We start from the raw sequence: 20,359 nt of genomic DNA, 5'->3' as shown, positions 1-20,359 counted from the left end.
GAACTAGTGAAGTGAAAATGCTGTGCACTGCCCAGCAGGAAGACGGCCACACACTATTTTAAGTCCTCTACCTTTTCGCTTTATTTCTCTAGACCACATACTCTACAGTCATGAACCATCCTGTTGGTAGGCTGAGTGACGTCACGGAGTCCAGCAGGTCACAACTATTGATGTTCCAGAGACTTTCTCTTGGTTTATTTGGCTCATTGAGTGGTGGGTGCTGCCGGGGTTCACGCACAATGGGATAGGACCCAATTTGTAATATGCACATGCCTAACTGGTGGCTTCACCCAAGAACCACCGAATTGAGGAAAATTGATCGGAACATACAATAGGTTTGTGCCTTTTAAATGTCTGTAAAATCCTGGGGTAATAAATCCTGAAATCCGATGTATGTTTTCAATAAGATATTCTGTATTTATTGCCAGAAATAAACCAAAGAAAAAAGGAGAACAACCGACACGTGTTTCGACCATGTGGCCAGTAAGCCAAGGCCTTTTTCAAGGCTGGTTTAGGGAAGGATGGTATAGTGATGTTTATTGGCTTGTAGCTGGCAGTCATTTATCATAATTCGTTTGGTAAGTCCAGCCGGAACACACTGCAATCTACTTGAATTTGAGTACCACCACTATGGTGGCATAGCAGAGTTATCTGTCTCGGATGGCAGTGTGGAGAGGTGTTTTCTCGCCACACTTCTCCAAGTATGATACCAAGTTTGAGGGGGTTGCTTTTAAGTTGTTCCTCTTCAACTCTTCTCTCTGGTTTTACTGACTTATTGGAATTAGACTGATGTCTCTTGATTGTGTGTGCAGCCAGGGGGATCTCAAAAGAGACAACAAACTCCATATCAATTAACCCTACTTATTGCCTTGAATAGTGTTTACCATAGGCCCTGCCACACCAACACCTGATTCTTGAGAGAAGACAAAACAGCAGGGCTGTGTTGGTTTTCTTCAAATAAACCCTGTTCTACTGAAACAGTTGCTCTGATTTTTTTTATTTGTTTTGCTTCGCAAACGTAATCTCCTTAGATTGTAAAGATTTAAAAGAAACTTCAGTTAGCTGTAGAGGAAAAAGCTTTTTGTAGCTTCGATTATGATGTGAACTAGAAAATCAATATTTGTTTTTGGGAGAGGCAGGATTAACAAGGATTTTGGCATGAGCACCCAGGACTGGAAATATCTTACTGCTGTATTTTAGAAGTTAGTCAAGAGCACTACAAGAGGTACGTCACAGCAAAGTCTTTGTGAAACCGGTCCAAGGAGTTTTTGAAGGCACGTGCCTCCCTGTAATAGACAATCTATTTTAATCAAATGTTGAAGTGTGCCAAGACAAAGTATTTATCTGGCTTGACCTGTGCCTACTTGCCTACATTATGACTTTACAATGTATATTTTATATTGAGTCGAGGGGGCTGGGTGACGGGGAGTTTGCTGGGTGCCTTCACAGTGTTGTGACTAAAATCCAGCAGCTAGCCCAGCAGTGTCAAGATCCCAAAATAGTTGTGTATCAAAACTAGATTGGGCATGAACTGCTTTGTCCGCTCCACCTTGGATGGCTCCTTTCATTTAACAAGGGCCCCTGGCACTTTAGCTGAATAATAAGGTAATTGCAGTGGCTGGTCGCCCGGGAACTCGCCTCATAATTAGGTGTATGTATGATGGAAACTGGGTCAGGATGTAAATAAGAGCTAATTGTAAGGGCTGGAATGGAGGCTACACCCGCAACCACTCCTAGGAGTTTCCTACTAATCTGAGGAAGAACCTCAGTGAGGTACAGTGAAAATGGGCATTGGGGAAGAGCATGAAAAGCGACATCGAGTGGAAAACCCAAGTATGCATTGAACCGGGCAGCAGGTGACTCTTTCATAACATAAATAAAAAATGACGACATTCTTTCACGTGGTACAACTCACGGTTGGCTGTTAGTGGTGTTCAGCTAAGGGTGAGAAAGGGACTCTCACGCTCTCTCTCTCTCCCTCCCTCCCTCTCTTCCTTCAACAATCTTGTGAAGTATTGTTATTGAACAGCAGACCACTTCCGGGTGCTACCAGAGCCAAGATGGCGGCATCCATGTGTAGTTAGTAAAGGCATACTGGATCTTTTGGAGGGGGGTCTAAATAGTTTTTTATGAAGTTTAGCTGATATGCTAAAGCTATGGCTTGGAGTTACAACATTTTTGGTGCGTTGAACTACAAAGCACCTCACTCAGGTTTTTAGCTGTTGGGCAGGGGGGCGTGCTCTGAGTGAGGACTGGAGGACGATGCCAGTAACCAACTAATAAGATAGGCAATTAATTAGTAATGGTTTGTTAAAAAACTGGGGGTCTCCCAAAGTGGCGTGGCCGATGTAATTAAGGGCGTGGCTTAAAAACAGGCAAGCTGAAAAACTGTGCTTAGCTTAGTGGGCCGACGACTGGCATTTTGCCACTTCTGTCATTGCATCCAGATATATAATACAAATGGTAACATTACGCCTACAACAAGCCAGTACTATTGACTTTGTCAATGCTTGTTCGTTGCATAAGATAAATAAGCAACAATTATGGCTACGTAGTATAGCATATTGAAAATGCTTCCATTCTACAATGGTGAGACTGTGAAAGAACTTTAGCGAGTCCCTGTAAAGGTACATCAAAGGCAATGAAGGGTGGTACTGCTGCAGTTAAGATATATCTTTTTTTCCACCCTGAGGACAAAAATGGAGAGCTCGATAGGGACCCGTCTCAGCACCTGCTTTTTAGACCTGCTGGTGCGCCGACAGGACCCGGCCTACTTAAAGCCCTGGGATAGCCCAATGGTCGTCAAATCAGGAGCAGTGTCAGATAGCGGGCACGATATGAGCAAGTTGTTGTAATTCATTTGTAGAGTTATATAGCGCGGCTTATCACCCGTGAGGGTATCCATGCGCTGATCATCGGCACGGGACGATTAGGTGATTTGCCCAGAATCACTGGAGGTTGAGCTGACGCCGAGACACAAACCTGGATCTCCAGCTCCTGAGGCGGCAGCTGTGGCCACTGCGCCATATCCTCACCCCTTGTTGGTGTGAAAAGTCTCTCCCTCTGTTCAGACGTGAGACCAATCAACAGTGTTGCATTGATTGTTTAATTCTGAATTAATCTAAATTGTCCTGCCTGGAGCTAATTAGATACTTTAACTGTTGTAAGTTAAGCGAGAAGTTTGCAGTTTTTGCCTCCTCGGTGTGCTCAAGCAGTATATGTCAGGCATGCAGTCGTCCGTGATCAGAAACCTCCATTTAACTAGGCCATGGTTTTCCGTTGCTAGACTTGGCTTTTACAGATCATTTTCAGTTGTGTTGGTCCACCTGGTTCAATTAAAACCGAATAAGACTACAACTCCCAGAATGCACTTTCCTGCTATAGCCAAACCCGCAACAGAATTTTTTTTTGTCCCGGTAACATGGAGTCAACAAGTCACCTTAGCAGTGTGCCTATTTCGTTTCCCTAGCAAGCAACGTAACCAGAGCCAGCTTTGGCCAACCCTTGTCAGACTTGTCTCTTGTAACAGCCACCGTCACTTCCTGTGGGTGGGAGTGTGCTGCTGGAGGAATCCATATTGGTTTTTCACATTTCCAGCTGTTCATCTTTGCTTCTTTCTCTTGCTTTATTGATACAAACTCCCTCTTGAAAATCACTGACTAAATTCTGGTTGCTAGGCAACATGAATGAGGTGAAAAGTGCTTCGGGTGAAGGGGAGTGGCGCTATTTTGTCAAGCTTCTTGTTACCTTTTCAACCTCACCTGCAGCTGCTGGTTTTGCAGTCAGCTCTGCTAGCTACAGGCACTCCTTCCAGGGCAAGAACGCCGGTCCTGGAGTGTGTCTGCTTGGGATTACGTTTTGCAAGTTTATTTGAACGCTGTTTTTGCTGTGTGGCGGAGGGTGAGGAGAACTGCACTTTACTTGGTAGATTCACCAAAAGATTTACACATAGAAGTGAATGTGGTAGGGTTAGGGGATTTCCCTGTTCAGTTCGCGAGGAGATTATCAATTTCAGATATTGTTTTGTTTTACATTATGGGATTTGTAGTTCTCTGTGTCTCGTTCTAAAACCACAACTACAAGTCCCAGAAGGGAAAGTAAAAACCTGGACTGTGTAGATTACTCATGTAACTGAGAACCTTGAAATCTCTGAAGTGGCAGTCCACGAGAAGGCACGCGTAGCTTGCTTGACTTGAAACTTGTAATTTGGGTAGTTATGTTTTATATTACTTAATATTAAAATGTTGCCTTTTCATGAAGTTTTTATAGCCAATAACCAGTATGTCCACTCAGGAAATCATAGCATTTTTTTGAAATTTTTGTTAGCACACAATTGCCAGTTTTTGTTATTCTCAGAAAGCACAACATTGCAGCATTCCTATTTATTGCAACACAGGGGTATGTAATTTAATAAAATATCTACTTGTCTATAGCAGCAATCTCATAATATAAGAGCTTGGATATATACTCCTGATTATGCCAGGGCTTATACCTTAGTAGTGTATGAATACTTGCAATCCCCTTACGTTGCCACGTTTCCGCAGATCTACATACTGGGGCTGAAGGTAGTGGTAAGCAATAATTCCAGGGTTAGAATGCCCTTTTTAAGAAAAAAATCTTTTTATTGTTATATAAAAAAAAAACACAAAACAATAAGAGCGTATCAAGTGCAATGCAGTCCAACACATACAAGGAATCGAACAATTGAAAGGTCGCAATATCGGCAGTCGTTAAAGCAGGACACTGAGATTCTAACACACGTTTGACGAATCAGGATTATAAAACTAGCGGAGTTAGCCGTTATCAATGCGTGCCGTCCGCAGGCCCCTCCACCCACAAAATTAGGATATCAAGGATCATTGCGCCCCTCGATACTAAGATCGTAAACAGGATAAAGTACGGCCATTTGTATGCAAAAACGGACAAATCAAAATAATAGAGCTCGCATCAGCACCTTAATACTAAGAACAGAGTCAAGATATCCAATAAATAAAGAAAGAAAATAAAATAAAAAACGCAACATGCGCAACACCCCACCCTGCACCCCTGCATGTAGCTTACGCCAATCCCCAACTAGCAGTGTGCCTGTCGCACCATCTAATCTACAAATACTAAAAAAAGTATGTGGAGGAGGGCCTTCGTACAGGCTCCCGGCCTCTCCCCCGCCGCCAGTTCTAAGCCTCCCCTATTACGGATATATTATCATTTCACTATCAAGCGAAAATCGGGGGATACATTACTCGCCTACACTGCCTCCCGGTACCAACATTAGAAAGTGAATCCTGCACTACCACCATTTAAATAAAAGTCTTGAAACGATAGGCCGTTCTCAGCCCTGACCCGTTTGATCAGATACACAAATGTTCTTAAACCGTACATCCGCCATCTTGAAAAATTCGAAAAAACAGTAGCAAGCCGGAAACAGCTGGGCTTGCTCAGTCTCATTGTCACTGGGTCCCATCAGTGTCGATAAGAACCACGGATGTTGTTTAAAGTCCAGGTGCACTGAGTTCGGAAAGGGAGGAAGGGCCACCCTGTCGAGCCACTCCTGAGTCGTCGCATGAGTCATCCTATACATTGCCTGGTGCGATTTGCCCTCAGTCGATAACAATATTGTGAGCACTGACATAACCGGGACCTCCAATACACGGGGCGTAGCTGATTTGCAATCCAGGGTCTCCCGCATCGCTCGTTTTATGGGATTTTTGGCCGCCATTAGTCCGGGTAGTTTGAATGTCGTTAATTCCGCAGTGGCATTGAATTGAACAAAAGCTATGTCACTATGTCCCAGTCCAAAAGCCACTGCATCAAATTTGTGCTCCAAGGCTTGGGCTTTCCAGTTCAGAGAGAGATGAAGACCCTCGATCGCCGCCTTTATAGCCCCAAGCGTAGGTTCAACCCTGGTCGGCACTAGTTGGCCCCCCTCGATAGGGAAATTCTGGTCCGGCCTCGGAAATCCCTTAGATAGGATATGTTGTCCCAGGTCATCCGTTCGAATTTTCCCAGACCTCTTGGAGGATCGGGTCCGATTCGCACGAAGGTCGATATTGAGCGCCATTTCGCGCGTTTCGTTCACGGTCCACCCCTGGGCCCTCGGTATAGACCAGTGGAATTAGAAGCAAAGACACACGTTCCAACCCCTCTGCATGCAAGGATATTGCGGAGCTGTCTTCAGGATATGCCCGGAACCATCGGGTCGCAGTTTAGACGGCACCAAGCCGATTATATTCCAGGCTTCGACAACCAATTATTAAGCTCTGATCCGCAGTGTCATTGAGTTGCCCCATTTCGGCGCTAATCCATACAGATCTTTGATGTTAAGATTGGACAAAATATGCTTCCATTCCGGTGGACCGGCTCCTCCCGAACTCTTATGGCCGATGTTGTTCAACTAGAAGCCGGCTGCACTCCTACTCGAGGCCCCGGCTTCAATGCTGATGTAGGCCGCAAACTTCAAGGTGACGTTTCTCCGTTTACGAAGCAGGTGGAACTTTCGGGGTCACTCGGTGTAGCATTATTTCGTTTCATCTACCCGGGAGAGTTGCTTAGGCACAGGATAACTGGCAGGATCTTGTAGCAGGAGGAGGAGGTCTGCGGAGCCGGGAGCCTAAGCGGCCATCTTGGTCGCCAGCTTGGCTCCTCCCTAGAATGCCCTTTTGAGTCTGTGCAAACCTACTAACTTGCATGTTTTAAGGGTTTTTAACAATTCTTATCTAATCTTTTCCCATGCTGAGAAATTTTGGAAATTTATTCCTGACAATGGCAAATGTAAACCTTCTTCCAGAGTTGTGAAAACAGTGGTTGGAGGGAAAGTGAACTTGCAAATCTACACATGCGCTTTTGCTAAAATGCAGTTCAGAAATATTTTCTAGGAGTACTATTTCTTGTCCTATTTCTGTAAATTCTTGCAAATTCATGAAAGCCGTGTAGCTGCACTTACTGCAAGAAGATATATACCATGGGTACACTTTTGAAACTTTCTTTAATAATTGGGCCCCTAATTAGGTCTGGCGTTGACCATGACCTTTTGCGTTTATTACATTTCTGTCTCTCTCTCTCTCTATATCGGCTGGCTTAACTGTGAGTGAGAGCATGCTGCTCTTTCACAAGGAGTATATCGACACACAAAGTAGTTTTGTTCAGTGCCATTAACTACTGTGGCAGTGTATGCTTTTTGAGAACAAAAACAATTTTTGCTTTTGCTAATGTTTGTTATAATGAGGAGGACCTGGCAGCGCCCACACCAATAAGGTTTTACAAAAACCATGCCAAAAGACAAAACTAAAAAGCTGACCATCAATTTCAGACCAACTGGCTTTGCCAATGCTTGTTTATATTTGTTTCCCATAATCTCTTTGAAACTGGTTACAATGATTTTCCATTATGAATATTTTTGGGAAATACTAGCATGCATCAACACATGTTACTGAATGATGCTGCAAAGAAATAGTACCTGACATTTTACAGTAGTTTAGCTAAATGTTTTTTTCCTGCTTTCATTTTTTTATGAACGTTTATTTTGAAAGCAAAGAATCATCAATCTTGCTTTCAAGCTTCTGCAAATATTTGCATCAAACCAGAGAGCATTCTGGGAGCATTATACGTAGCCTCATATTGCCAAACTTTAAAAACGTGGGTTCACATTTTTATACTGGATCCACTGTCAGCGGTGCAGTCAGAGCTTACAATAGTTACTTAGAGCACTCACCCTAATAATAAAGGCGTTCAATTAATGAACCATCAATACAAGTTTGAACAGCATTAACATAGGGACAAAAATATTACCTTAACTGCAGACAGTGCTCTTTCCTGATCCATAATGTGGGACTGCAAACTGGCAGTGAAAGGGTTTGTGTTGCAGGGGGTTGAACCTACTTGTCACATGGACAAAATACACACGAAAACTTGTTGCCGGTGGCCCCAAACAAGATGTCTTGGGCGTCAGGCTATAGGAATTTCACATCCCTGCATCATATCTAGTTACCAGTAGTTCTCAATGGCTAGTTTCCATTAGCCTCATTCAACATTACGTAACCGGTTCCCATTATACCTAGTTGACAAATTCTGACCACTTTGCATAGTGTCATGTTACCGCATCATGATCACTTGCCACTTTGCGCTGTTAGCATACTATGGCTAGCTTCCATTATAGGCAGTGAGAAGAACTTCCACAGGGCCGAGCTAGCACTTCCTACTATAGGTCCAATGGGCACACCATGATCTGTTTCCATTAGGCCAACTTAACATATATCAGTCAATCAATAATAAACTTTATTCATTTTATGAATAAAACCATAAAAGTCATACAAACATCAATAAAACAACTTCCATGTTACAGATTGACAAATAAGATATGTCCCAGATAATCTAAACACAAGTTAACAAGTACATAAGTTGCAATACAAAGATTAATCACAGCTTGCCCCAAGTTTGATGGCAACCCATGTAAAAAGTATCGTAAGAGAGGAGTTGTAAAAAAATAAAAGCTGGTCTCACCCTCCTAAAACCCACTTTTTTAAGAATGGGAATAATGAATAACTTTCTAGGAACAGCATAAAAAGTACAAAACATTAAAAAACGCATCATGTCCTGAGAAGACTCTCCGTCGCAGCCACAGGGCATGAGGCACTGACGTCTGTGTGAGCCACAGGGGTGTGGTAAAAGATAGTGAAAAAGATCGAGCCGAAGCATATATCAGTCATTACCCCACGGGCTCTACTTTTATTCTCCCTGGGCTGTGGTGACCACTGTCTTCACCATTTCTTCCTTGTGCAGCCCGTAGTTTCATGTTTTCCATCCTGTACCTGCTGTCCTACCTCACTGGGTGCCATTGTACTTCCTCCCTGACTTCTCCTGGTCCCTGTCTCCTCTCCCACCTTTTCCTCTGAGAGGTGTTGTGTGTCCCCCAGGCCCTGCTCTGCATCACATTACCCTGCTGTCCTCTCCCCTGTGAGATCACCTTCTGAGCCAGCTTTCCTTCCACAGAGCCTGCTGTTCATCTCCTGGGGCTAGTCACGGCTGGCAGCACTAGAGAGTGGTGGGGCGGGCAAATGGGTGGGGGGGGGGCACATTAAATAAAGAAAAAAAACTCACTCACCTGCACAAACGTCCTGCTCGCTCCTGTCTGGTTTCCATCTTCTCGTCTTCTCTTCCAGCGCCAGACCCATAACAACTCTCCTAACCAATCCTGTCATTGCTCTCATGCAGCCCCAGGATTGGATGGAGCTACCTCTCTCACCGCTCCCGAGGACACTGGAGCCATACACTTGCTCTAACCCAGCTGTCTTAAGATAGCTGGGTTAGAGCTTTCAAAGTGTGCATGTCTGGATGGCAGTCTCAAGACGGCCTGCTACACGGACATGCACTCTTTGAAAAGTGCACACGCAGCCAGCCCGCCCCCTCCCTGATGCTACCACGCAACAAGCCCCACCATGTCCTGACACTCGGTTCGGGGTGGGGAAGATGAAAAATGGTATGAAATCAACTTTATTACCATTTTATTTTTCATCTCTGGTGCTTTTTTGGGGCATTTTGGACTTGGTTAGTGGGCCGACGCTCTTCGGCTCAAAAGGAGGAGCCGCCATTGCCTGGGGGCCGCGACTTTCCTTTCGGCTTTGCTGAAAAACTCAACACATACTACTCCAGAGTCCTCTATCCTGGGGCCACTGTCATTCCCTTGTCTCCCCCACTGTACCACACTGTCCTTCCAGCCCTCCTTGATCCTCCTTCTGTCATTATGTTCTAGGTCTGTCATCCTTTTGTGCCTGTTGCCCTTAAAAAGCCCCTGTGCCTCCTGGTCCTGCCTCCAACGTTGGCTCAGCCGTGCTGAGTAAAGAGCCAAGACCCTTGTGTGTTTTTTGGTTCCAACTCCTTTAAAGCTGTACTACACTGAATGATGCTCCTGACGCGCAGGACTCTCACCTGGGCCCCGTTGTTTTATCTCCTGGGTCCTGCTCTCACCTCTCCAAGCCTTGCTATCATACAGTGGATCATCTCCCCTCACTCCTGGATCCCCTGCCCCGCGATACCCCACCTTCCCCTTCAACCACGTAGAAACTCTTGATCTAGACCAAGGTTACTCGCCAACAGTTACTAGGGGCCCCCAAAGTACTGTTTGTGGCATGCCCAAGGGCCGCACCGATGCCAACAATGGGAGGAAAGGGTGATGAAAGGTGAGCGTAGGGGGACCCGAAGCAGATGCATGGTGTGGACAACAAACCGAGCCGTCATGTGACTTCTGTCTGCCACCTATGCTCTATTCTCATTCATAAAGAATTTAAGTTAAAGCATTAACTTACAATGTACAACATGAGAGGGAAAAAATACTCATCTGGTGGCTAAATTGCAAAATGTATCACTCCTTGTTTCCCTCACTTGATGAAATTGTGTGATCCTAGGCAATTTGTTAATTTCACTTTGCCTATTATTTCCTCATTAACACATATGAGAGCCCCTTAAAATACACGAGTTCGGGAATAAAAAATGTATGGTACAAAACCTTCTCTTGTTTTATTTAATAAACTATAATGGTGTTCCAATTATATACCAAGACTACACACAAGGTGCACCTGACAAATGACTTCCCTCTTGGTTCACTAATAGCATTCTTCCCAGAATGGGGGAGCCATGAACGTTTCCAAGATCACGTTTGAAAACTGGCACCTGCTAATAAATGCCTCTCAGTGCAGTGACAATCTGATTTACTAAGATAATACTCTCATGCATGTTAATAAAATACACTTGTTTGCAGAGAGTTTAAAACTAAACGTGTTCCTAAACATAAGTTGTCTAGGGAACTTTCTTTTCTTCCTTATGGTTACTTTAGCTAATGTGTAAATGATGTAAATAAAATATGCCAGTTTGTTTTGCAGCTTTCTTCATTTTTCTGCTCTGTTAAGTAAACAGCAGCACAGTGCTTCTGTTCACCAGGGGCCGCAAGTAAAGGCCAGGAGGGCCACATGCGCCCCCCGGGCCGTATTTTGAGTATCCCTGATCTAGACCCCGCTGTCTGCTCCCTGGGGTCCTGCTGTCTTCTCTGTCTCTGCAACATTGTCCACACTTCCTGTGCCCCTGTCCACCCACCCACCTCCTCATCCGGGCCTGCTTGCTGGTGTCTTCCCTCCCGCCCTCTTCTCTCCGAAGCGCAATTTAACAAAAAAATCTGACTTTTGATAGATGCCACAGACTGAACAATCAGTAACTAGTAAAACCGGAGTAGAGGCGAAAAATCTGTGCTCTGGGTTAAAGTGGCTTTGCAGATGTGTTACAGGAGGCCAGTAAATTAGGTCCTTATCTTAGGCACACAGCTTTCAGGAAAATTGGAAGTTTGGGTGCTACATTAAGGGCATTTCTAATCTTTTTCAACAAATTATTTTTTTTATTTTTTTATTTCTTAATTTTTTAATTTCTAATCTTTTTAAAGAAATGTGATCGATATTCATTTCAAAGAGACTTTGGGTTCATTTGTTATCACAAAAATTATTTGTTATGACAATAACATTTATAATGCACTCTATGACCCAAAAAGTTGACTCTCTGATCTATGGAGAAGACTGGGGCAGCAGAAAAAGGCTAATCAGTTAAAAAAAAATTGGTGTAGCGGGTATTATCAGATGTTCGGCGGGACCCTCTAACCTTCACGGCATGGTGTGCAGGTGACTGGCAAGGATTGCCAAATGACTACATATGAGGCAGGGCACCATGTTTCTAGTCCTGAGATTTCATTTAACAAATCAAAGCTTTGTTTGCAGTCTAGTCGTAGTTTGCTTTAATTGACCAATTGGACTAATGCACCTCCTGTGCACGGAAAGCACATGACTGTAGCGATGTGGCAACCGTGACAGCTCACCCGCCTTCTCTACGTAGTCTGGCAGAGGCTAGTCCCGCCATGGTTGAAAGCCAGGTACAGAAAGAACTTGCTTGCATAAGAACACACTTAGTTTCTTGTTTGACTTCAAATGTTTGCTCCTGCAGAAATCAAAAGATGAATCGTATCCTCGCTCCCATACATCTATATTTGGTCCCCAACGTTTTTACTTCACGGGCCAAGCTTCAGTGGCATGCCTTGATTGGCCCTATGAACAGAGCGTGTGTTAGTTTTATGAATGCAGTCTTAGCTGGAACCCTGTGCACAGACATGACCTCAGATCTTTGTTCTTAAAGTAGGAGTGCCCGGAAAAAGTTCTTTAGGCCGGGATCCATGTCAGATTTTTAGGATAAGTACGGACTATGTTAATGAGTGCTCTTTATGTTCCTTAAATATGCTATACGGCTGTTATATCCCTTGAAGAGGTCCTAAGGGGCTTTCTAGTTAGTCAAGTAAGTAGTTACTCCAGTTGAAGTGCATGGTTGGAGAAGGTTGATGGTTGAAGTGTCATCAAGAAGTGGTGTGTTTTGGTGTCGTGATGAAGACTCGCAGATTGTTATCCAGGTTTGGCGTGGTGGTAGATGAGGGAGTAGCATATGATGAGTGTGAGGAATAGATTTGCATGCTGCCCATGCTGTTTTTTGTAAATTGAATATACCTATCCTGAAGTTTCCACTTTTGCTCTAAAGCTTGATTTGATTTTTTTTATTCGATTTGTTCCGTCACATGGACTAATTTGGGTGTATGTATGCACAGGGTTTTGATGGATATTTCTCTTGCGACTGATAACCAGTGTAGGTCTTGCAGGCCCGGGGTAATGTCATTTCGCGCACTCAGGTTTAGGACTTGTGTCTGTGCAGCATCCTCACTGGGTTGTAGATTGGCGATTATGTGTCAAGGGTGTCTGACTTGGAGCCCATTGGCGTTATCTAGATATGACCACACAAGAGCTACTGTTGGCCTGCATCTTGTGTTACAGCCATAAGAATGGCAGATAAGTTGTGATGTTATCATTGTGAAATTTTGACACAGATCCTTCCGTCCTGGACCTGCGATTGGCACCCTACCATCAAGTAAGTGCAACAGGGGATGGATTACCTGTCTGCTTTATTCACTTTAATTATCCTTTGATCTAGAAGGAAAGTATTACTGGAGGCGGTGTGCTGTATTAGTTTGGATAGGACACAACCACAGTGAGCCCTACCTCCCTTATCAATGTTCCTGACGAAATGTGTCCTAAGACTATGAGGAATACTTTCAAAGAGCAATCTGTAAGCAGGATAGTCAGCATCAGGCAAGCTTCACAGGCTTACAGGAACCTTTCTTGTTCAGATGGTTCCCAGGAGGCTTGTTTCCGGTCCATTGAGAACCTGGACTGGCAGTTCGGGCTGGACTGTTCCCTTGGGGAACAGTGTCAAGACTAATTTGCAAATGACTGGGTTTAAACTGGAATGGCATGGGGAGCAAGAAAACAATGGATTTAGACCCAGATCGCTGTACTGGGGTGAATGTTTGACATTGTTCTGCATTCTGTCCATCAATTGTTATTTTTACATTTGTCACCCCGAGTGGAACAGGTATACCCAGACGTGGGTCCTGTGCTCTCCATACCACTGGAGTCAAGCTAGCCTGGTTGATGAGGGGTGATGCCCTGAAACTAGTCCCATGATACTTGTTTACAGTCCAGGGAGTACCTGGCCTGGCAGTTCAGACTGGACTGTTCCCATGAGGAACAGGGTCAAGACAAATTGAATATGGCTGGGTTTAAACTGGAATGGCTTTGAAACCAAAAAACGATGGGTTTGGGCCCAGATCGCTGTACTGGGGTGAATGTTTGACATGATCAGCATTCTTTCCATCAATTGTTCTTTTTGCATTTGTTCAGATGGTAGGCCGTGACTTCATCACGCTCTGGATCACTCTTCTACAGTAAGTGTGTGGTGCACTGATCCGCGCCAGCTCTGGTAGAACCAGGACTATCCTGGTGTGTGCTATTTTTCAGGGTATTGGGACCAGGATGGGCCCGCGGTAACGAGAAGGATGCAGCTAGGCACCTCTGCAGCATTTACACTCCCACACAGCCTAGTATGGTTCTTGCTCACACTGACATTGAGATAGATATGACTCTGAGGAAGTACCATGCACCCAGAGCCTTTGTCATGGATCACCAATGACGCTCTCTAATCACATCTAACTTACGTACAGAAACAGTGCACTCTGACCTGCCCTGAGTCTGCATTACAGGGGATAGAACCTTGTACTGCCACTGGGGCACTTAATGACATTAATCAATATTTTTTCCAACCTGATTTAATATATGCGTGTGCAGTGAATACTAAATAGGAGGCATGGGGAGGGTTTTCAAGTTGCCTTATTTTAATGTTTTATAGAAACAGTAATAATTGCAACGCTGTTTTCTACTTTACGTGTTTTCTGCAGCCATAATTTGAATAGTGGTATGCAGGATATGGATGTGTGCATTGTTTTTGCATGGTTACCCATTCAAAGTGCGATAAATGGGAGATCAGTGCAATTATTTATAAATATCTGTTTCCTACAGAGAAATGCTGAGCCTGTCCCATTTAAGAGATCAAATTCCTGTAACGCTTCGGGTAATGCCCAAGTATTAGTACTTTACTCTTGCTGAGAGGTGTTGGAAGTGTTGTTTGCAAGTACGGCAGGATTGCTTCGAAGCACCAATTCAGATCATTTAGTTTGGCAGACCTGCTGAGAAGTACTCGTGCTTCCCATGACTAGTGTGGCAGCCCTGTTGAGAAGTACTCGTACTGCCCATTGCTAGTGTGGCAGCCCTGCTGAGAAGTACTCGTGCTTCCCATGACTAGTGTCTCAGCTCTGCTGAGAATTACTCATTCTTCCCGTTAGTAGTGTGGCAGCCCTGCTGAGAAGTACTTATTCTTCTGCTTACTAGTGTGGCAGCTCTGCTGAGAAGTACTCATTCTTCCCATTACTAGTGTGGCAGCTCTGCTGAGAAGTACTCATTCTTCTCATTACTAGTGTGGCAGACCTGCTGAGAAGTACTCATTCTTCCCATTACTAGTGTGGCAGCCCTGCTGAGAAGTACTAATTCTTCCCATTACTAGTGTGGCAGCTCTGCTGAGAAGTACTAATTCTTCCCATTACTAGTGTGGCAGCCCTGCTGAGAAGTACTAATTCTTCCCATTACTAGTGTGGCAGCTCTGCTGAGAAGTACTCATTCTTCCCATTACTAGTGTGGCAGCTCTGCTGAGAAGTACTCATTCTTCCCATTAATAGTGTGGCAGCCCTGCTGAAAAGTACCCATTCTTCCCATTAATAGTGTGGCAGCTATGATGAGTAGCACTCATTCGTCCTATTAGTAGTGTGACACCCTCCTGAGAAGTACTCATTCGTCCCATTACTAGTGTGGCCGCCCTCCTGAGTACTTGTGCTTCCCATTACTAGTGTGGCAGCCCAGCTGAGAAGTACCGGTACAGCCCCTTACTAGTGTGGCATCCCTGCTGAGAAGTACTTGTGCTTCCCATTACTAGTGTGGCAGCCTTGCTGAGAAGTACTCTTACTGCCCATTACTAGTGTGGCAGCCCTGCTGAGAAGTACTCGTGCTTCCCATTACTAGTGTGGCAGCCCAGCTGAGAAGTACCGGTACAGCCCCTTACTAGTGTGGCCGCCCTGCTGAGAAGTACTTGTGCTTCCCATTACTAGTGTGGCAGCTCTGCTGAGAAGTACTCATGGCAGCTCTGCTGAGAAGTACTCATGGCAGCCCTGCTGAGAAGTATCGGTACAGCCCCTTACTAGTGTGGCAGCCCTGCTGAGAAGTACTCCTGCTTCCTATTACTAGTGTGGCAGCCCTGCTGAGAAGTACTCATGCTTCCCATTACTAGTGTGGCCGCCCTGCTGAGAAGTACTCATGTTTCCCAATACTAGTGTGGCAGCCCTGCTGAGAAGTACTCGTGCTTCCCATTACTAGTGTGGCAGCCCTGCTGAGAAGTACTTGTGCTTCCCATTACTAGTGTGGCAGCCCTGCTGAGAAGTACCGGTACAGCCCCTTACTAGTGTGGCAGCCCTGCTGAGAAGTACTCGTGCTTCCCATTACTAGTGTGGCAGCTCTGCTGAGAAGTACTCATGGCAGCCCTGCTGAGAAGTACTTGTGCTTCCCATTACTAGTGTGGCAGCTCTGCTGAGAAGTACTCATGGCAGCTCTGCTGAGAAGTACTCATGGCAGCCCTGCTGAGAAGTATCGGTACAGCCCCTTACTAGTGTGGCAGCCCTGCTGAGAAGTACTCCAGCTTCCTATTACTAGTGTGGCCGCCCTGCTGAGAAGTACTCATGCTTCCCATTACTAGTGTGGCCGCCCTGCTGAGAAGTACTCATGCTTCCCAATACTAGTGTGGCAGCCCTGCTGAGAAGTACTCGTGCTTCCCATTACTAGTGTGGCAGCCCTGCTGAGAAGTACTTGTGCTTCCCTTTACTAGTGTGGCAGCCCTGCTGAGAAGTACCGGTACAGCCCCTTACTAGTGTGGCAGCCCTGCTGAGAAGTACTCGTGCTTCCCATTACTAGTGTGGCAGCCCTGCTGAGAAGTAATCGTACTGCCCATTACCATTGTGGCAGCTCTGATGAGTAGCACTCATTCGTCCTATTGTGTGGAAGTCCTCCTGAGAACTACTTATTCTTCTCATTGCTAGTGTGACAGCCCTGCTCTGAAGTACTAATTCTTCCCATTACTAGTGTGGCAGCTCTGCTGAGAAGTACTCATTCTTCCTGTTACTAGTGTGGCAGCTCTGCTGAGAAGTACTCATTCTTCCCATTACTAGTGTGGCCGCCCTGCTGAGAAGTACTCATGCTTCCCAATACTAGTGTGGCAGCCCTGCTGAGAAGTACTCGTGCATCCCATTACTAGTGTGGCAGCCCTGCTGAGAAGTACTTGTGCTTCCCATTACTAGTGTGGCAGCCCTGCTGAGAAGTACCGGTACAGCCCCTTACTAGTGTGGCAGCCCTGCTGAGAAGTAATCGTACTGCCCATTACCATTGTGGCAGCTCTGATGAGTAGCACTCATTCGTCCTATTGTGTGGAAGTCCTCCTGAGAACTACTTATTCTTCTCATTACTAGTGTGACAGCCCTGCTCTGAAGTACTAATTCTTCCCATTACTAGTGTGGCAGCTCTGCTGAGAAGTACTCTTGCTTCTCATTACTAGTGTGGCAGCTCTGCTGAGAAGTACTCATTCTTCCCATTACTAGTGTGGCAGCTCTGCTGAGAAGTACTCATTTTTCCTGTTACTAGTGTGGCAGCTCTGCTGAGAAGTACTCATTCTTCCCATTACTAGTGTGGCAGCTCTGCTGAGAAGTACTCATTCTTCTCATTACTAGTGTGACAGCCCTGCTGAGAAGTACTCATTCTTCCCATTACTAGTATGGCAGCCCTGCTGAGAAGTACTAATTATTCCCATTACTAGTGTGGCAGCTCTGCTGAGAAGTACTCATTCTTCCCATTACTAGTGTGGCAGCCCTGCTGAGAAGTACTCATTCTTCCCATTACTAGTGTGGCAGCTCTGCTGATAAGTACTCATTCTTCCCATTAATAGTGTGGCAGCCCTGCTGAGAAGTACTCATTCTTCCCATTAATAGTGTGGCAGCCCTGCTGAGAAGTACTCATTCTTCCCATTAATAGTGTGGCAGCTATGATGAGTAGCACTCATTCGTCCTATTAGTAGTGTGACACCCTCCTGAGAAGTACTCATTCGTCCCATTACTAGTGTGGCCGCCCTCCTGAGTACTTGTGCTTCCCATTACTAGTGTGGCAGCCCAGCTGAGAAGTACCGGTACAGCCCCTTACTAGTGTGGCAGCCCTGCTGAGAAGTACTCGTGCTTCCCATTACTAGTGTGGCAGCCCTGCTGAGAAGTACTCGTACTGCCCATTACTAGTGTGGCAGCCCTGCTGAGAAGTACTCGTGCTTCCCATTACTAGTGTGGCAGCCCTGCTGAGAAGTACCGGTACAGCCCCTTACTAGTGTGGCCGCCCTGCTGAGAAGTACTCGTGCTTCCCATTACTAGTGTGGCAGCTCTGCTGAGAAGTACTCATGGCAGCCCTGCTGAGAAGTACTTGTGCTTCCCATTACTAGTATGGCCGCCCTGCTGAGAAGTACTGGTACAGCCCCTTACTAGTGTGGCAGCCCTGCTGAGAAGTACTCGTGCTTCCCATTACTAGTGTGGCAGCTCTGCTGAGAAGTACTCATGGCAGCCCTGCTGAGAAGTACTTGTGCTTCCCATTACTAGTGTGGCAGCTCTGCTGAGAAGTACTGGTACAGCCCCTTACTAGTGTGGCAGCCCTGCTGAGAAGTACTCGTGCTTTCCATTACTAGTATGGCCGCCCTGCTGAGAAGTACTTGTGCTTCCCATTACTAGTGTGGCAGCCCAGCTGAGAAGTACTCATTCTTCCTATTACTTGTGTGACATCCTCCTGAGAAGTGCTGGTTCTGTAATTTAAAAGCATACCAGGAAGAGGTGTGGCGCAGTGGCCATGGTGCCAGTCTCCGGACCACAGGGTTCATGGTTCGATCCCCGGCTCCGGGACAGGTAAGCCCAGCACCATGTGACTCTGGGCAATAGCTTGCTTACTCTTCCCGACGGCCCCCAGCGCCGGGACACCTCCATTGGAGGTAGCTGTGCACTTTATACATGCTGGCATTTACATTTACATTTGTACAACCTAATATTTCTATCATATAAAAGTAAAGCAGCCCTGGTGAGAAGTGCCAGCACTGCCCATTACAAGCACAGCACCATGCTGAGTAGGGCTGGTACTGGTCCACACATAGTACAGTAGTAGCTCTGCTAAGGTGTGGTGGGTGGTACAGTTCATTCAGAGTACAGCAGCCCGTATGAGTAGTGCTTGTAATTTAACATCAGAAGTATGGTGGACCTGCAACAGCACTAATCTGTTGATGGCATGATGGGTACTTCCCACCTCTGCACACTAGTTGTGGCCTGTCAGTCACAGGTGGCCTATCAGCTGTCTGTCACCCGCATGTAGTAACCTCTCTCGCGACTCGTGTCGCCAGCGCCACTTATGACCGCCTCCCCCTGGAAGGAGTTTTGCCAGAGTAAGTGCTTCCATTTCCAGCACTTCTTGTTCTCCCCACTACAAATTCTTAAACAAAACAACGTTCTTGGCGCTATGAAAAGAAAGCCCTGCATTTATCTTTTACTGACTGGACGTGCAAGGACCGTGAAATAAAAAATCCGCGTAAATCCGCAGAGGCCCCGTGACCTGTGACTCTAACAATAAAAAAATAGTCCTGGTCAGGGCTCTTCCGGCGGAAGCAGACTACAGCGGCACCGCGGCGGGTGCGAGTGTAAACACTCTCCATCAGATGGCGCAGTTTGACAGCACGGATCCGCACCAGGGCATGGCGAGGGAGGTGTTTGTGCCAGCTGGGTTCCAGGAACCGGCCCAGCGAGTAACTAGCAACATTTAGTCCTTGGGAGCAGGAAGGGGCTCTGGAGAGGATGAATTATCCAGCTCGCAAAGCCAAAGTTGTCGCGTTGAGGCTAAACGAGCAGCGAAGGGCTCCCTGTCGTTTACATTTATAGAGTTTCTGGCTGGGCGGACACACGGGTTAGGCTTATACATTACTCCGAGGGGCTCCACATTTTCTCTTAAAAATGCCTATTTTTAGCTCTAGATTTTTTGCAAAGCAAATACGCAGAATGTTGTCATTCTCGAAATGCAGTTTTGCTTTAATTGGGACTTTGTCCCTTTTGGTTTTTTTAATATATTTTTTTAAATCATAGGTGCCTCATCGTTACCTTGGGCCTGTCATTGTAAGGTAGGTAACGTGCTTTGAGTTCAGGACCCAACTTCAAAGGTTTCTGCTCCTTTATAATTTAAGTGCACTGGGTCAGGATGGCATTCTGAGGTCCTGTCCAGTGGTTATTGGTGGCACTGTGCCACAGGGGAGGAGGTGGCATACTGGGAGAGGTCATCGGAGTTGTGCTAAGGGTTTAGGCTGCTAGTGTGAACCCTGCTGTCTTCTTTCCTCCTCTCTCCCACTCTAAACGATTCCCAGAGCTGCGAGGGCCCGTGCTACCTTGGCAAAAGCCCACCATGTCCTGCTCAACAGGCAGGCGGCAGGCCTTGGGAGGGGCACCCATTTGCCCTGTGTGGAGTTGAAGGGCCCTGTGTGGAGTTGAAAGTGGACGCTTCATGCTTAACCCATGCACAGTCAAAACTTCCTTGTTCAGAATACTGACACCGCATTGATTCAAATGTGAAATATACCCTGATAAGGTTTCAGCATGTTACTGATGTGAAACCCACAGCTTTAAGTGGGCCGGGGCATGCCGGTGCTCAGGTTAAAAGTAGGTGTTGAGACTGCTCTCCATTTTGTCATCACCCTCAGGGTGAAAAAAAAATATTAACTGCAGCAGTACCACAGCTCAAAGCCTTTGATATAACTTCAAAGAGACTCGTTTTAGTTCTTTCACAGTCTCATTATT

General features: G+C 45.8%; 1 protein-coding gene across 1 annotated transcript in view; it reads left to right on the top strand.

Annotated features, from left to right (window-relative positions):
• WWTR1 (WW domain containing transcription regulator 1) overlaps positions 1-20,359 on the top strand; it is a 162,750-nt gene that overhangs the window by 129,113 nt on the left and 13,278 nt on the right. The window lies entirely within an intron of this gene.

The sequence above is a fragment of the Lissotriton helveticus genome, chromosome 11, assembly GCF_964261635.1.
Source record: "Lissotriton helveticus chromosome 11, aLisHel1.1, whole genome shotgun sequence".
Classification (NCBI taxonomy): Eukaryota; Metazoa; Chordata; class Amphibia; order Caudata; family Salamandridae; genus Lissotriton; species Lissotriton helveticus.
The sequence above is the reverse complement of the archived record's forward strand: the minus strand, read 5'-3'. Positions and strand labels throughout refer to the sequence as shown.